This window comes from Spea bombifrons, chromosome 4 (assembly GCF_027358695.1).
Source record: "Spea bombifrons isolate aSpeBom1 chromosome 4, aSpeBom1.2.pri, whole genome shotgun sequence".
NCBI lineage: Eukaryota > Metazoa > Chordata > Amphibia > Anura > Pelobatidae > Spea > Spea bombifrons.
Window position 1 is genome coordinate 2,814,899 of NC_071090.1, and position 17,283 is coordinate 2,832,181.

At 43.0% G+C, this 17,283-nt stretch overlaps 1 protein-coding gene across 1 annotated transcript in view; it reads right to left on the reverse strand.

The window, feature by feature from the left end:
- The window catches only part of TMEM178B (transmembrane protein 178B), a 71,312-nt gene that overhangs the window by 24,927 nt on the left and 29,102 nt on the right, over nt 1-17,283 (reverse strand). The gene's annotated exons all lie outside the window — the stretch shown is intronic.

Genomic DNA, 17,283 nt, shown 5'->3' on the forward strand with positions numbered 1-17,283 from the left:
TATATATTTATTTTTTTTAAAAAAGAAAAAAAAACATGAAAGATCTCTCAAACGAAAAAAAGCATACATTTTATACAAATCAGAAAATTCAGAACATCGTCTTTGAACGTCCACAATTAGCGGGTTCATTCTACAATCTTGCATTTAAAAATTATTTATAGTCTTAATAAAAAATGAGGATAAAATTAATATAAAACTTAACATTTAACTCTTATGTTAAAAAGTGGGAAATAATAAAGAATGAGGATTTTAGGTTCAGCAAATACTATTTTACTGACATGTCTTCTAACTTGGCTTTTTACCATTTTCCATACTTTCAAGCAGATCGCTTTCTCCAGATCCCGCATTTTAAAGTTTAGAACACTAACTTCTCCAATTTAATGGGTCTTACAAATTAAAAAAAGCAATAAATATGGTTTAGAAGACCAGTGTATGAATATGCCATGGGAGCAGCTACCTTAACCCCCTGTTCTCCTCCTGGGAGAGAATAAGCCCTTTTTAAACCAAAATTCTCCAAAACAATTACTCTCATTGACACAAACAGCCCCAGCTATAGGTATTTAATGAACAAATGTAGTCATATTTTAAGCTGAAAAGGAGGACAATTGTCTTTTAAATGCTCTTCAGCACCATGGACAGTTCTTGCGGCACATTGTTCTACGAGGGGAATGGAAAGGAATCTTGCTTCATATTTTCATATATATTTTATATTATATATTATATATATATATACCGTATTTTGTTGATCTCCCCTCCTTATATATATATATATATTAAAAAAAATAACCAATTACATTTCAGATATTTAAAGAAAAAGCACCATAATTCCATAATTTGAGGCTCAGACAATGACAGAAAAATGTATTTTTAATACCACACAAGAGAAGTATAAGTGCCGTAGGTGTTCATACACCTGAGCACGTCAATGCCTTTTTATAACCTTTGTTTTGAATTGTTTCACCTTAGAGGTAACACTGCTGGCTCATCATGGTGTTAAAGGCTCTGTTCCACTTACTGTGCTAAATTTAAAATTTTTAGAACTAAATGCGGCTTTAGAAATCCCATTGTTTATACTGATAAATATCCAAGCCTTCCCGAAAATAACGCTTTCATCATATATAAATTTAGCTTCACTCATTTTTTTTGTTCGGGAACACTTTAATTGTCTCGTGACACAAAAGCAAACAGCGATAGGTTGTTGCCATTCTTGTTATACGATTAGAATGATAAGCTGAGGTTTATTTGCTTATTTGCTTGGTTGGGAGACCAATTACTGTTGTCTAAGTGGAACAGCACCTTTAAGAGACGCCATCGTCCGATCTGCCCCACATACTGATTGCTCATCGAGCAATAACGATATCTTTGTTGTTTTTTTAACGTATATTTAATACAAATAAGATAATTACCAAGGACACTCGGCACGTACTGTTCAGTCGGCAGAAATTGGCACCAATTAGAGAGTACGAAGAAAACACATTTTTCTTCATTACTTTGCCACGTGTCTGAATCACCGATTTTCTGTACTATCAGCTCATATTGTATGCAGAGAACATGTTCGCAGGTGCAGACGGGGGGCCGGAACGCCGCGTGGTGAGACGGGGGCCGGAACGCTACGTGGTTCTTAATGTATCCGTCTATGGAGAATGGTCTTAAGATATTGAGTAAGGGAGATACGCGCATTCTAGAATGTTTATAGAGCGTACGGTGGTTTTGGAACTTGTAACGTTTGTAACTGGTGCAGGACTCGGGGGTCAAGAGGCAGGGTGGATGTACCTACTAAATGACCCTGAGTAGGGGTGAGCGAGACAGGAATGAAATGGAGTGCTCAGCATCTACAGCTTGGAGAAAAGAAGAGAGAGAGGGGGAGTGGTAGAGGATAATATAGTGAGGGATTTGAATCATTACTCTGAATGCGAGGTGGTGTTGATGGCCCTCAAGGCTTGGTGTTTGGCCATCTTGGATCCCTCTAAAACCCCCCAACCCCACAGTTAGAACTCTGTAAACCATTGTGAATAGTTCCATGTGCAGCGATGAAAGGTTGATTTCTGGTCCCCATCTTGGCCAATGGGCTGCATTATTGGTAATAACCACTGGCGTCACCAATGGGGCGATCCTTTAGTCAATGTCACCAGCTTTACCCGATGGCCATCATAATTGGATCTGGAATGAGCTCCCCTTTCCGCCCCCACACCCGTCACCTCCGATTCGATATTCTTACTCATACGGTGTATAACATACTGGAATAATGTCAGATATCGTATGTTGACTCACATGGCCGCACTTCAAATAAACAAATAATTATTGACATTTAGCGCCAATTATTTATAGAATTACTCATTTTCGGATAACAGCTGTTTACAGAATATCCATATTTTCCAGTCCGTCACATTGTTCCACAGAACTTAATGTTGTTTCTTGCATAGATGGTTAGAATGGACTGGCGCCCCCTATAGGCGAGTTACTTACATTACAAGGCGGACAATGTGGAAACGGGAGACAGAGAGTGAGACAGGGAGACAGACGGGCAGCGAGACTGTCAACGATGAAACATACATAAGACAGCCCTAAGTCATAACTATCTGAGCTATTTAGCTCTCCCTCTCTGTTTTGCTGTCCCTGACCCTTTCTGTCTCCATCACACACCCCATTTTCCCTCCACCTTTTTACTTCCTCATTCACCACCCCTTCTCCCCTCTTTCTGTCTCTAGCCGCTTCTCCTCATCACCTCTCTCCCCGCTTCTCCTCATCATCTCTCTCCCCGTTTCTCCTCATCACCTCTCTCCCCGCTTCTCCTCATCACCTCTCTCCCTGCTTCTCCTCATCACCTCTCTCCCCGTTTCTCCTCATCACCTCTCTCCCCGCTTCTCCTCATCACCTCTCTCCCTGCTTCTCCTCATCATCTCTCTCCCAAATTATTTCTTCATCATCCTCCCTTCCTTGTTTTTTTTAATTGTTTCCACTACCCCATCTCTCCCCCATTCCCTCCTTCTCCCTTCCCGTCCCTTTCGCCCCCTAGCACCCTCCTTTTTCTTTCACATCCTTTTCTTTGTCTCTATAATCCTCTCTCCTCATTTTTTTCCAACCATTTCTCTCACTTTCTTCCTCCTCTTTCCACTCTGTTTTTTCTCCCTTCTTTTTTCCTCCCTGTCTCATTAATTTCCCTCTACCCTTTTTTCTTCTACCGCAGCCCTTTTCTCCTTCTTTATTAACCCTCTCCCCTCCTTTTTTTCTTCCCCGCTCCCTCCTCCCTCCCCATTTTTTTCTCTGCCTCCATCACTTCCCTTCCCTCCTTTCTCTCTATCTTCATTACCCTCATCCTTCCTCCTTTTTTCTCCCGCTCCCTCCCCCTCCTCTCCTCCTCCTCTGCCTTTCTCTCCCTCCACCTCCAGCAGCAGATAATCATTCCTCCCCATATTGGCTGTCTGGCTTACAATGCAGCCAGCAGGCCCGGTCTCCATGGTAACAGATCCCATGTCAGGCTTCCTCAAAGCTCCCTTTCATTTCATATCCTGCAATTTGCTTCCTTCCTCACAAAAAAGCATAAAAGGTGGGAAAAATAGAAAAATAAATAAAGCCGCAAGAATCTGCAATCAAGGAATGTAAAAAAATAAAAACCCCACAATTTTCTTGCAACCTAAAACCAAGCTGATTATGAGTTTAACTCTTTCTTCTTCTGGATAGCTATGCAAGGGTTAAACAGGCTCATTTTTTGCCAATATTTGCTCATCTATTGTGAACAATCAATAAAATGTGACGGAGGAACGCGGACTACGTTTTATTTGTAATGCAACCTGTAAAAAAATGTACCTGACAAAAAATATGGACAAAACATATATGGAAATCTTTATAAAAATGAATTTTTTCTAAAATTGGCCAATTAAAATAAAAGGGGGAAACAATCTATAACCGTCAGGGCTTAACGCTGCCAACGCTATTCACGTCCACACTGATTCGATACAAAAAAAGCTTAATTAGGGTGTTTGTATAAAAAAAAAAGAATCTTAAAAATCTTTTATTTATTTATTTTTTATCAAAGAGTCCTGAAAAATGTTACATTGCAATTTTTGTTTGTTGTGTATCCTTGGTGACATGAATGTTAAATGGCCAAAGGGGGGCACTTTTGTTCTAGGGGGTGTGGTTAGAGGCGTGGCCTGGGTGGGGAGTTACCCAGACTTTTTGTAACTGATTGGGGTATTTAAAAGAAGAATAATGGGTTTTATTTACCCCGTTTAATTTATAAAGCTGTTTCCTGCTGTTTCTATACACATTATCGGGGCTTTTAGGGCTGTAGAACCCTGCGATACCCTCATACCCAGCAAACATTCTCACCTCCTAGAAAAGAGGGGCATCAGGGGAGGAAAGAGGGGCATCAGGGGAGGAAAGAGGGGCATCGGGGAGGAAAGAGGGGCATCAGGGGTTTGGGAGAGGGACCGGGATTATTTGGCTGCATTAAACCTCAGGTCAGTCACTGAGGGCCTGACGAGGAGGAATTAATATGCAGGTAGCAAGAATCTCGCTGATTTCTCCATGGCTACTGGAATAAATTATTCTGCCAATTAGAATTTTGACCATAAATAGAAGAAAAGTCATGGATTCCATGCGATGAATAATGGACAGTTCAGGAGAAACGTCCTTGTCCCAGAAATAAGGTCATTAGCAAGTTTTCACTTTACTTCTAAACTAAAATTCTAAACATTAAACAAAATTCTAACGTTAACTAAAAATTCCTATTTATTCTAAAATTCTACAAAAAGCAGATCGACTCGTGTCCCTTTGATGCTGAAATTCCTTTAACATGGATGTTAGGCACGGGTGGAGGGGTTTGTTTACCTCCTACAAAATAATGAGTGTATAAAAACCATAAAGGTCCTAAACTGAATTCATCAAATATTAACATTTACAAAAAGGAAAAAAAAAAATTACATTTTTACCAAGTGCTCTGATTGGCTGTGAGGTTACGGTAACGCCATCACGGCTTTTAAACATTGGTCATTGGTTCATCTTACGAAGGTTAATTATTTTAAAAATATCGCTTTAAAAATAAATCTAATGATGTTGCTGCTTTTTAAAATAAAATTTATATAAAATTTTACTTAAAATATATATTAATATAATATATATATATTAATATATTAAATATATAATAATATATATTAAAATTAATATTATTAATATTATATTACTTATATTAGGTGTGAGGCGCACCCAAAGGCTTAGGGCCCCTAAAATCCCAGAGACCCCCCTATTTCTCTCCCCCCCTCTCCTTTATATCTCAGATTTGCCGACTGTCACAACGCGTCGGGAGAGTGGTGGGCGGCAGCTGCTCGGGGCCGCGAACAAACGTTCCTGCTTCATTTCCAGCTAATGGTTTCCACTTAGCAGACGCAGCTGGGGAGGGGGGAGAGAGAGAGAGAGAGGGGGTCTGGAGGTGGAGAAGGGGAGAAAGGCGAATGGCGGAAAGAGGCGTAATAGGGCGGCTAAGCGGTGTGAAAGAGATCTGGAGATCAAAGGCTTGAGAGACAAGGGCAGGCGACATTAACACAATTTAAAAAGTAGCAAAATTCTTCATGCAGGCCCTTCAAGATATTACAAAAAGACGTTTTAATTGCCCTAACATTATAGCACCAAGCTGCTACCCATGCGCAAGCGGGCAAACGAACACGCAGTGCCTCTGTGAGCGTGTAAGGATAATATAATAATGTTAAAGAAATACAATAATACAAGCTTTTTGGGGGAAATATGCTCTTGTTTTTTTTAGTTATTTGTCTTAAATAATACCTTCTTTTTTACAAGGCACCAAAGCGGGCTGAAGCTTAAAAACTGAACTGATTCTGTTCTCTTAATAGGGAGACATAATAACGTCTAATGTCAATAAGCGACCCCCAGTGTTGCTACAAAAACAACTAAGTTAATAAAAATATTTAGCATTTAGTAAATTTAGTAGATTATTGAAGGCCGTGGGCTCAGGCACGCTATATGGCCAAAAGTATTGGGACACCCGACCATTGCACTAACAGGGACTTTGATGACATCACATTCTAAATACACAGACAGTAATATGTAGTTGGTCCCCATTTGCAGCTATAACGGCTTCCACTCTTCTGGGGAGGCTTTCCACAAGGTTTTGGGGCGTTTCTGTGGGAATTTTGCCCGTTCATCCAGTAGAGCGTCTGTGAGGTCCAGCACTGATGTTGGACGAGACGCCCGGCTCACAATCTCCGTTCCGGTTCATCCCAAAGGTGTTCGATGGGGTTGAGGTCAGGGCTCTGTGCGGCCGGCCAAGTTCTTCCACCCCAAACTCATCCAACGATGTCTTTGTGGAGCTTGCTTTGTGCGTTGGGGCCACAGTCTGAAATAGAAAAGGGTCTTCCCGAAACTGTTCCCACAAAGACGGAAGCAGAGCCCTGTCCAAAATGTCTTGGCATGTCCCCTTCCGCACACCGTACAGAGCCCTGACCTGACATATTAATGTCTATGTATTTAGAATGTGATGTCATCAAAGTCCCTGTTGATGTAATGGTCAGGCGTCCCAATACTTTTGTCCGTATACTGTATCTATAACACAACTGAAGGGTTTCTCGCTGCCGTAAGCAGTTAACACATTCCTTACCGCCTTATCAATGAATGTATATACCGTACGTAGCCAGTGGAACGATTCTTTATTTCTGAGCAAATTACTTGTTCATAATTCCAGTATGCAGAAGAAAAATCTTTACTTTGGAGGCTGGACGTTAAGGGAAAGTTTCAGAAGGCGTCAGTTCATTAAGAGCGCGGTGTAAGAAAATCTAATTTAATTCCGGTGGGAAGAAAAATGAGATTGTTCTGCTTTGAAAGAACGCCGTGTGGCGCAGGTACGTTTTAGAAAAGATATCAGCCACCATTGAGAAATCAAATTAACAATAAGAAATGGAACGACCCCCCCCAGAACAGAACAGCCGTGAATAGCCCCCTATTGTCTGAAGCCCACACAAAAAGCTATGAGACGCGAATGTTACAATAAACATCAGTCTGATCACCAAGTAGAAAGAACTCTAACGGGAGAAAGTGGAATTGGTTCTTCGCTGACTGCTGTGCTGAATCATACTTGTTCTCCAGCGGGGACAGACGGGCTGCCGTGGCACTTTAAGGCCAGTGGCCACCTGATGGCGTTTGTCGGCCAACAGCGGGATATGCGCAGCCACGTTTTTTTAAGGCTTATGTAGCTTGCGGCCAGGCTGGAGCGCGGAGCTGATGCCCAACGGCCCCACCGGGCATTAATCCAGTGTGCCAGATGGGCAGGTGGACCTCTTCTCCAAGCTTAACTGTTACGATGAGATCCTTTGAAGCCGTTGGGTCCACCAAGGGTCCAGCGCTTTGGGATAAACCCAGCCGTGGCAAATTATATCTGCTACTCATGCCAATAAGGGATCGTTGTCTTGGTCAAATAGCTGAAGGGGTAAATTGACTAAGCCAGGAGTTTGTAGGAAATTACGATGAAGGGCCACCGCATTGAGCTTCTCCTGCATGCAGGGCTGAGCTGGGGTGATATAACCTATGGAACGCTGGAACGGTGAACGAAATAAAAATGAAAGACCTCATTGATCTCACTTAGATCAGAAGATAATATCCCCTGTATCGTCACCCCCTCTACACACGCTCAGATGGAAATTATCTGAAGGTCCATCTGAAGAAGAGACCGCTATGGTCCCGAAAGCTCATGTAACTTTACATTTAAAGTTATATATCCAACAAAAGCTATGAGCTTCGACTGAAGACTCATAGTCATACCCACAAACACTCTGAGCGCCTAGAAAAAGGAAGGGCATCAAAGAAAGCAGGACCCAGGGATATGGCAACCAAGGCGGGACTGCCCTTCCTATACAGGGACACTTGGGAAGTATGGCATAAAAATGCGGCAGAAAGTGTACGTTGTGGGGGTCTCGACCGCTCTCCTGACAGGTCTCTCGATTGCTTTCAGAAAGGCAGCGTCTTGCGTGCTGTCAGGAGGCTGAGGGCTTAAGTGCAGCGTTTAGAGGCAGGTCATTAGTGGCGAGGCGGCGGGTCGGCGGATTTCGCTGCGGAGGTTCAGAATTCACTCCTCTAATGGTTCAGGAGCGGACGGGCAGTTAGAAGCAAGGAAGCCGACATGAAGAAACGAGGAGAACGGGGGAAAGCTGGGTGGTCTGCGCCTCCGTGATAACTTTATCTCAAACTTAGAGAATTAGGTGACTTCAGTAAAGGTTTTTTAAACCTGATTTTTTTCCTCTGGCTGTTCCCCCCGCCAGCTCCTTGGGAGACAGCGATCTAATCCCGGTTAATTACTACCCGTCGTGGCTTTAATCTGGTTTAATACGCTTTATACCTGACGCCTGAAGAATCCATGAAACCCGAGCGAAGGAGTCAGATGCCTGCCTATCAGCTGGACTGCAGGCTCCTTGGCGAGAAGACGGAAAGAGGCTTATGGATGATATAAAATGTTAGAGAAAAGTAGGGCCCCCCCCCTAAAAGCAGGCGCATTATAAGCAAATCATGAGAAAAGAGTAAAGCTTCTCTACGGGGGTAGATAAGGGACCTAGAAATGTATCCAAAACTCAAATGGTTAAACCACATGCGTCGCTTGCATGGGAGGCAGTTTCAGTTCAGCTTCCTTGGGTTCAAGTTGAAATACCACTTTAAGAGTATTTATACCTTTTTCAATAAGTTATCGTTCACGGGGAATCCTCAGACTGGAGTAGAAGGTCGGCTCGGGCATGCGCGGTAATTCATTCCCAACCGTCGCAATCAGCGTGCACAAAAATCCCTCCAATATCACCAATATCGCCTTATTAACCTATTAAAATATATAATTTCTGGGAAAGTAGCAATCATGGATTTCATAAAATTCTTACTTGTTGAATTCTGCTTCGTTATATAATAATAATAATAATAATAATAATAATATTTAATAATAATAAATAAATAATAATAATTACTGCAATACCAGCCCACTATAATATCAAGTCCCTTTAACCCCTTAATGACAAAGCCCGTACATGTACGGCCTCAAAATGCATTGTTTTCAATGGGTTTAGGGACCGCCCATTGTCCTTAAGGTGTTAAAGAAACTCAAGTCACCCTCAGAGGACATCGCAAAACTTGGCTTGGGTTCATAAACCATATCCGCGAAGGGCTTCATCTATCTGAACGTTTGTCCCTTTCCAGTAATGAGTTAGCGTGAACCGCGGACACAGATGGATGAGCGAAAAGCGCTGGGCAGGTCGGTCACGCCGGGCAAAGTCAAAGAAATACTTTTTGGGAAGGTGACAGCAGGTAACGCTCTTTATTATGAGAAGCCGGCGTCCAACGGACGTCAACCTCAATCAAGGGTGGACCTCGTAAAGCGCTTCTTTAGATCTTCTGATGGATTTTTTTTTACGGGCTGCGTCCATGAATATTCATAGAATTCAATTATTCTCATCGTTCTGCGGAAACGTTCCCGTCTTCCCCCGTTGGCCGTCCAGTATGCGGGGGAGATGATGCGGGAGCACCGCTAGGTCTTCTTTCCGACTTATCACAGCCAGGCCTTGGCGTCCAGCTTTGAAGCGTTGGATGCCTTTGTTGAATGCGGATCGCCTCGGGGTTTGCAATGAAATTAAAGGAACGAGGAGACATAATGAAAAGGGGTCACGTTTCAAGTGGGTCTGTCACCTTCCCGAGAAGCAGTCCTCTCGACTGGGTATCATGGTTATGATTATCCTCTCTCCGGTAATTTAGATCATAGATACGCTCTGGAAACCTCTCTAAGCACAGAGAGAAAATCAGAATCTGGATTAAATAATTGGGCAAAATGGGCCGCGCAAGGCACTCAAAAACTACAACGCTGAGCCAGCATTTTGGAATCGTCTTCCTGCCCCGAAGTTCTCTCCCTTTTCCCTCCTCTCACCTCGAGAAAAGGCTGCCTGAACCAATCAACAGCAATCAGCAACTTAACAATAAGGGAGAGATAACTCACTGGGGAGGAATAATCAGTAAGATCCTGAGAACAGGTTTCTCCCGCAGTATGCCGCGTCTATAAATACAGTAAACACTGGTTTCTTTAGTGTTCCGAACCCAAAAATGCTATATTTGTCTTTAGTAAGATAAAATGTTAATATTGTTAACAATATTCCACTGCCATTAACAATGTTAAAACTTAATGGCCGAATGTGTCGGGACTGTGATAAGAAATTGGTGGAGGGGGAGGAGTGGTAAAAAGTCGGGGTGGAAAAAAAGTGCTGGGGGAGAACAGAGGAGAGCAAAAGGCTGAGAGAAAGAAAGAAAGAAAGAGAAAAAGAAAAAGAAAAGAAAAAGAAAGAAAGAAGGAAGGGATGAGCAAAGGAGAAGAGGAAAAGATAGAATAAAGGGCTGCATGAAAGTAGTCAAAAGTAGAAGAATTGTAAGAAAAGGGCTAGGGGTAGATAAGGAGGCATAGCTGGGGGGGTAAATAAGAGTCGTTTAGTGAGAGGGAGAGAGGAAAAAGGCTATGGAGGAGACAGCGAGGGAATCCATGATCTCTATGAAATTATTTTTATATCTTTCTTTTATCTTAAAGGGAACCGGGTCATCATCCCGACGTGACCCCCGCTCGGAATCGCCCCGGAGGTAGGCATCTGTTACAGCCGTTATTCTGCAATTAGATGTCAGATCCCGGAGAACATCCAAGGCAAGCATGTCTCGTAATAGAAGATTATTGATTAATCCTCGGCGTCTATCGCGGATTGTAATTGTAGATCCCTCCGGCAAACAGGTAGTTAATTTATAAGTTAATTTATAAGTCAATAATAATATCAAGTCTAGAAAGAAAACAGCAAATGGTTAACTGAATTTGGGTCACTAAATGTTTTTCTTTAGATTGTTACATTTAACTCACTGAGTTCCCACCTCCCATGGCTTACTGGCCGGCCCTGTTTGGAGAATTTGGACCGGCCTGGGGGGGGGCAATTCCAGCCCCCCCCCATGGCCAGCCATCTTTAATTTTCCATATAGCAACAAGAACTCTAAAATATTTAGCTAGGGATCTCATTGCTGGCAAAATATAATAATAATTAAATAAAAAAAAATAATAATTAAAATAAATGAATAAATAAAAAAAAATACAAATAAAATAATGAATTACCATGTTTACCAATTATTATACATTATACATATGTAAATAAAATGGGGGGTTAAGTAAGCAGCATTTCCACACATTGTCCAACTTCTCCCTCTTTATTGTTTAGGGGTATAGAGTAATTTGCAAGGGGTCTGTTCAGAGCTGTGAGTGAGATGTTGATTACATTCAATTAATATCCGAGTGACGAGGCTGTAAATATTCCGCTGAGAATAAAAGCTGGAGGTGCCAAAATCCGTGTAAATGGGAGCTAAAGTAGGTCATCCGCACAGAGCCAGAGAGGATTCTGGGAGTATAATAATTGGCTCAATTATAATACAGATTCTAAGCAATAGAACTAAACGGCTAGATTTTAAGCGTTAAAAGTGTTTTTAATTATAATTATATCTTTAGAAAAAAAATCCTTCCTATCAATGCCAAACCCCACCCAGAAATAATTCTATTAAAATGTAAAATTTAGCCCTCATTTTATAATTATTCAGGGAATGTTTAATTGTCATGTGACACAAAAACAAGCACTGACCGGTCATTGCCATAGAAACAGAGTTGTGATTAAAATTCAGATCTATTAAACATTATTTGACAATCACACTGGACCTCAATGAATGTTTCGTCTAAGACAAATTTTGCTTCTCTTTTTTTAGTGAGCTCCATGTAATACTAAGGGGGTGGTAGGTAATGGGAACAGCCTCCCAGCAGAGGTGGTAGAGGGTAATACAATGAGGGGATTAAACAAGCATGGGATAGACATACGGCTCCTGAATCTAAGACGAGACCAACGACTGATTAAGGTTTGAGTCTTTACAGCAGGAACAATTCTTTTTTTGTTATGAATGATTGTTGAATTGTTATGAAATAATTAGACTAAAGTTTGTCGATAACACTGATTTATTTCATGCATGGCCCCCTAGGACTGTTCTTAGGGGAACGCGGAGCTTGGTTTATCTTTAATAATTGTTACTGGGCACAATGGATAGAAGAATGGATAGATTCGTAAATAAACAAAGGAGAGTTTGTTCCATAAGGGTGTCGGAGGCAGCTGCTATAACTCACTTATTACACGCCCTGCATATCCAAGATATAACGGCTTTATGGACAGACAATAACCAGAATAAACTTTATTATCCCAGTTCTAGAATTTGGACAGATCAATAACCTGCCCTGGAGCCTGTTTATTATTACTATGAATTCTAGTTTATTTATAGAGAGCCGGCAGGTTCCGCAGCGCTGTTACAATCCGGGCAGAGTAAATAAAACAAAATATAAAATGACACAGTAACACGTTTAGGCAGATTGGTATGGGAGGAGAAGACTGTCCCGATCTTGTGAGCTTCGGGGCCCCCCAACTTCACAAAGCAACATGTCCCACAGAGCCACCTTTAACCCCAAACAGCTAGTGAGTGCCACCTTTTTCCCCCAAGCAGCTAGTGAGTGCCACCTTTTTCCCCCAAGCAGCTAGTGAGTGCCACCTTTTTCCCCCAAGCAGCTAGTGAGTGCCATCTTTGCCCCCAAACAGCTTGTCTGCGCTATCATTGCCCCCCTCCAACTTACACACTGGCACACATATGTAAACACACTTACGTACACACATTCTAACACACACTCATTCTCACACCACTTACACATACATGCTCACATACAAACACTTACACATACATGCTCACATACAAACATTTACACATACATGCTCACACACAAACACACATACACATCTATGCTCACACACAAACACACATACACATCTATGCTCACACATATACATTCATGCTCACATACATTTATATATAGACATTCATGCCGACATACATACAAACATATATACCTCCTCCGGCTGCTCACACGCTGTGCTGCAATGTAACATGACCCCTGTAGTTATGCCACCGTTGTGTGCCAAGACACGATCGACCATTAGATCAGAATTCTTGTGACTCTGCCCTGGCGTCCCCATTAGCGAGGGGGGGCTAGAAGTTGGGTGTTATGTGAATCTGTGTCGATGGTGAGTACTGGGTACTGAGTACGTTACGCCAACATTCTAATTTAGAATTTTAAAGCGGTTCTGTCCCAAAAACCCTTTACGTTACAAACAGAGCGTGAATAATTGGAATGCTGCGGGACGGCGGGCACAGCAGGGGCAGCGATCTGCCACTTTCCCATTCTGTAACTGGGTATTTTGTCTGAATGCGGAAGGCAAAAAGTAGCCAGAAATTAGGACAATCCTGCTGTAAAATCACAAACGTTTGTAAATGTAATGGAATTTAAGGGAGTATACAGTATGAGGGGATCGCAGGGTTCTACAGCCCTAAATGCCCCCATAATGTGTATAGAAACAGCAGGAAACAGCTTTATAAATTAACCGGGGTAAATAAACCCCATTATTCTTCTTCTAAATGCCCCCCTCAGTTACACAAATACCCCGCAATAGGGCACAAAGTGATAAAAAGTCTGGGTAAAGCCTGGCCCACAGCCCCGCCTCTAACCACACCCCCTAGAACAAACATGCCCCCTTTTTGGCCATTTGGGTTGTCGGGTGGTAGAAGCCGGCAGCGGGTGGAATATACGCGGGTAGAGAATGTCCGAATCCCAGCGAATGCCGGCACAGATTAATCACCGCGATCTTTTACACTATCCGTGAAGGAAATTCATGCCATAAATCGGCTGGTATTTCTTAGATTTCCTCCGTTTCGCTAAATCCTGATATTTTCTTCTCTCTGTACCATTTGCTCATCGCGTCGTACAAATAAGAAATTTCCCTGACTTTTTATTACAAATGTCATCGTGTTGCCTTGGCAACAAATCCCTCCAAACATCTCCGAAGCCCAGAAGCCAAAATGTTAAGTAATAATGTCGGCTCGATGCGACAGCTAACCTCTGCCCCGGCGACATTTATTCCCCCGAATGTGCCTCCGAAACGCGCCGTCACCGAGAGCGACTGATGGAAATATCCAAGCCGACTCGCGGGAAGCATGTCCCGTCACATAGTGGTCTGCTCAGGGATTCCGAGTTCGCCTGGGGAGACCACCGGGGTTAAATAGTTAACATAGTGTGAAAAAAAGGCCAATTTTACGAACACCTTCCTGAAAAATGAAAGGAAAGCTTCGGAAGTCACATAACACTTTGCTGATAGGGTGGTGGATAAGTGGAACAGCCTCCCAGCAGAGGTGGTAGAGGGTAATACAGTGAGGGGATTAAACATGCATGGGATAGACATACGGCTCCTGAATCTAAGACGAGACCAACGACTGATTAAGGTTTGAGTCTTTACAGCAGGAGAAACGGGCGACTAGACGGGGGCCGCGGGGGGCCGATCTGCCGGCAGATTCCATGCTGCCGAGAACAAATTGTATTATCTCCAGCAGCGGCTTACCGAATATCCCCGTTAAATCTTCGCTAGTCGGCGAGACCCATCGTTGATAATCAGAGGCTTATTTTCTAACCTAAAGGGATCTTCTGTAATCGTTCCGGCGGAGCTCCCACCGGATCCACAAATAATAAAAACTAATAAAAATAAAACGATTCCGCGTGACGCTACCTGGAGGAGGAGAATAACGAGCGGACGCGGAATCAGGATGTCTCTCTCCTTTTTGGAAGCGTATAAAATGGAACATTTCGGTTTAGTCATTTGTGGCAAAGCAAGAATTTTTGCACATTTCTCTGAGGCTCATTTTTTAATTCGCACCCCGGGATCATTTGGAATCATTTTCCCACCCGCAGTATTTTTGAATCATGTTTCCCACAGGAGGTGAGGCTACCCGAGGACAGGGTTAGAAAGCAAGGGTTTTAAAGGGTTAATGGTTATTAGTATCTCAGGAGCATCGGACTTAAACAGGAGGGGAAAAGGAGGAGAAACGTTACAAGAGGTCAGAATCTAAAACTAGAGGATCAGAGGATTAGATGGAATGGAAGGAAGTTTTGTTACTGAGAAGGGGGTTGATTAGTGAAACAGCCTCCCAGCAGAAGTGGTAGAGGGTAATACAGTGAGGGGATTAAGCATGCATGGGATAGACATACGGCTCCTGAATCTAAGACGAGACCAACGACTGATTAAGGTTTGAGTCTTTACGGAACGGGCAGATTCTGTTTCTACTCTGCAGGGAGCTCCCTTACACAACCTTCCTCACTGAAGGTGAAATCAGACCGCGGCGGAGCACGAGGTGAAGCACCAAGTAGATTTCCAGCCACAGCCATGGTGACCGTGGGGTATCAGCTGCTAGAAAAATGATTTACAAACACCTCTTCCGTCACGGGCTTCTAAGCCATTCTTGAGCCATATTCCGCTGCTTGGCATCAAACGTAGAACACGGGCAGAAAAGGCTAAAGCGCGTCTCTTTCAAAAATAACGCGGATAAAAAAAACAAAGAGGGTTGCGTTCTGAACCAGAACATGTTTGATAAAGCACTGGCGGGTTGGCGGATCGGGGGTCCACGGGGAATGGCGTGGAGCAGGAGATGCCACGACTCTGCCTATAATTGCTTTCAAAATTCTAAAGAACTTCAGCATCACGCTGAAAAAATAAAATGTGAATTGCAGGTCAGCGATGCTAATGAAGTCCGTTCCTCCATAGACTTTCATTGGTCAGAGAGTCCGACTGGGTGACTAAGACTGAGCCATTCTATTGTTCCCCACAGGCAGTATGATAAGGAGTCGGGGGGTTTAGTAGATCGGGGATCAGATAACAGAGCGAGAATCATACAAATGGCTGATATGCAGCTGCCCGAAAACATTATATTCTGCAAAAAACAGAACACAATATTTTTGATAACTCATTTTTTAATCTGATGCTCGTAATAAAGATTTTTGGTGGAAATCAGCTGACGAGATTAATTATTCAGCCCAGAATGGCTGACACGCCGTACCGTGTGCTCATCTCCTGACATAAGGGTACGGCAGATGGACAGAGAATAAAGAGAGTTTTCCCTGATACCGCCATATTGGACAAATAATTCATTTTGCATTTTGAAAAAAAAAAATTTCTCCATTTATTTTAATTGTCCGGATAAATTCCTATTGGCTTACATTTAAATTTAAAGGGTAAATGTTCAGCTCGTTAGCAATTACCGTGGCTTTAGGGGGGGAATGGCGTTAATTTAGTTGTTGCAATATTTGGAATAACTGGAGGCGAATAGGCGAGAGAGTTAGTATTTAAAAAATGAAAATTAAAACTATTTTGGGTCATAGAGAAAAAAATACTCAGGCGGCAGCTCCCTGCCTCCCATACAATATTAATGATCCCAACCTTGAGAGATGGAATACAATTACTGGGGTGTTGTGAATTATTCAGGGCCTTTGCTCTGGAGCGTGATTAACAGGACGGCTCCTGTCAGTACGAGATATCACGTAATCGATTTCTCCTTCTCAGACCCCTGCAGCCATTCTCGCATCCGCCACGGGCAACGCGGTGACAGACATCATGCATTATACCGCCGGGATACCGCGTGCTAAGGCGAGCGCGTCTCTTCAGAAACTGTTACTCGCTTCCAAATATAATTCCCCGTGTACTTATTACGGAGACCCAAAGTTCCCGCGTAACATCGTCTGACATCCACAGGTGAATATTTAACCAATTCCAATACTTTGTGTGGGATTTGACACAGAAATGTTATTGTTTTTTTTCACACCAGGGGGAAGACATTTCCCTTTGCACACTTTACTTCCTAATGACTCCTGCTCAGGAAGTGATCAGTCAGTGTTACTTCAAACCCAGTCGACCAAATGACCATAGCTGGGAACTCTCTGGGTTTTGCTTCTCCACCCCGGGGGGGGTAACTTAGGATCGTGGAAGAGGAGTAGCAGAAAGGCCCACTCAGCACCCACCTCCCCTACCGCAATGGTTTCTGCCTGCATGTGGTGCTAGCCCTGCATTCAACTTCATTGGGATGAACCAACTGCATCCCGCACGGGGAGGCGCCTGGGTAGCCGACGGCAAATGGCCATACCTGAGAACTCTCTGGACGTTTTCACTTTTGAAGACAATGGGGAGCCTTTAATCTGCCCCGACTGGCCCAGGGAGCTGTAAATTCAATGGAGATCTCTACTGTTGCAGGGACCCCCCCCACACTCCTGGCTCCCATCAGTACCTGGAAACTTCGTAAATGAGCCGACCCTGAGACTCTTGGAATATTAACCCTTTAATAGCCCATCGTGAAGATTCTACGAAATGACTCCCCAAATGTGCGACC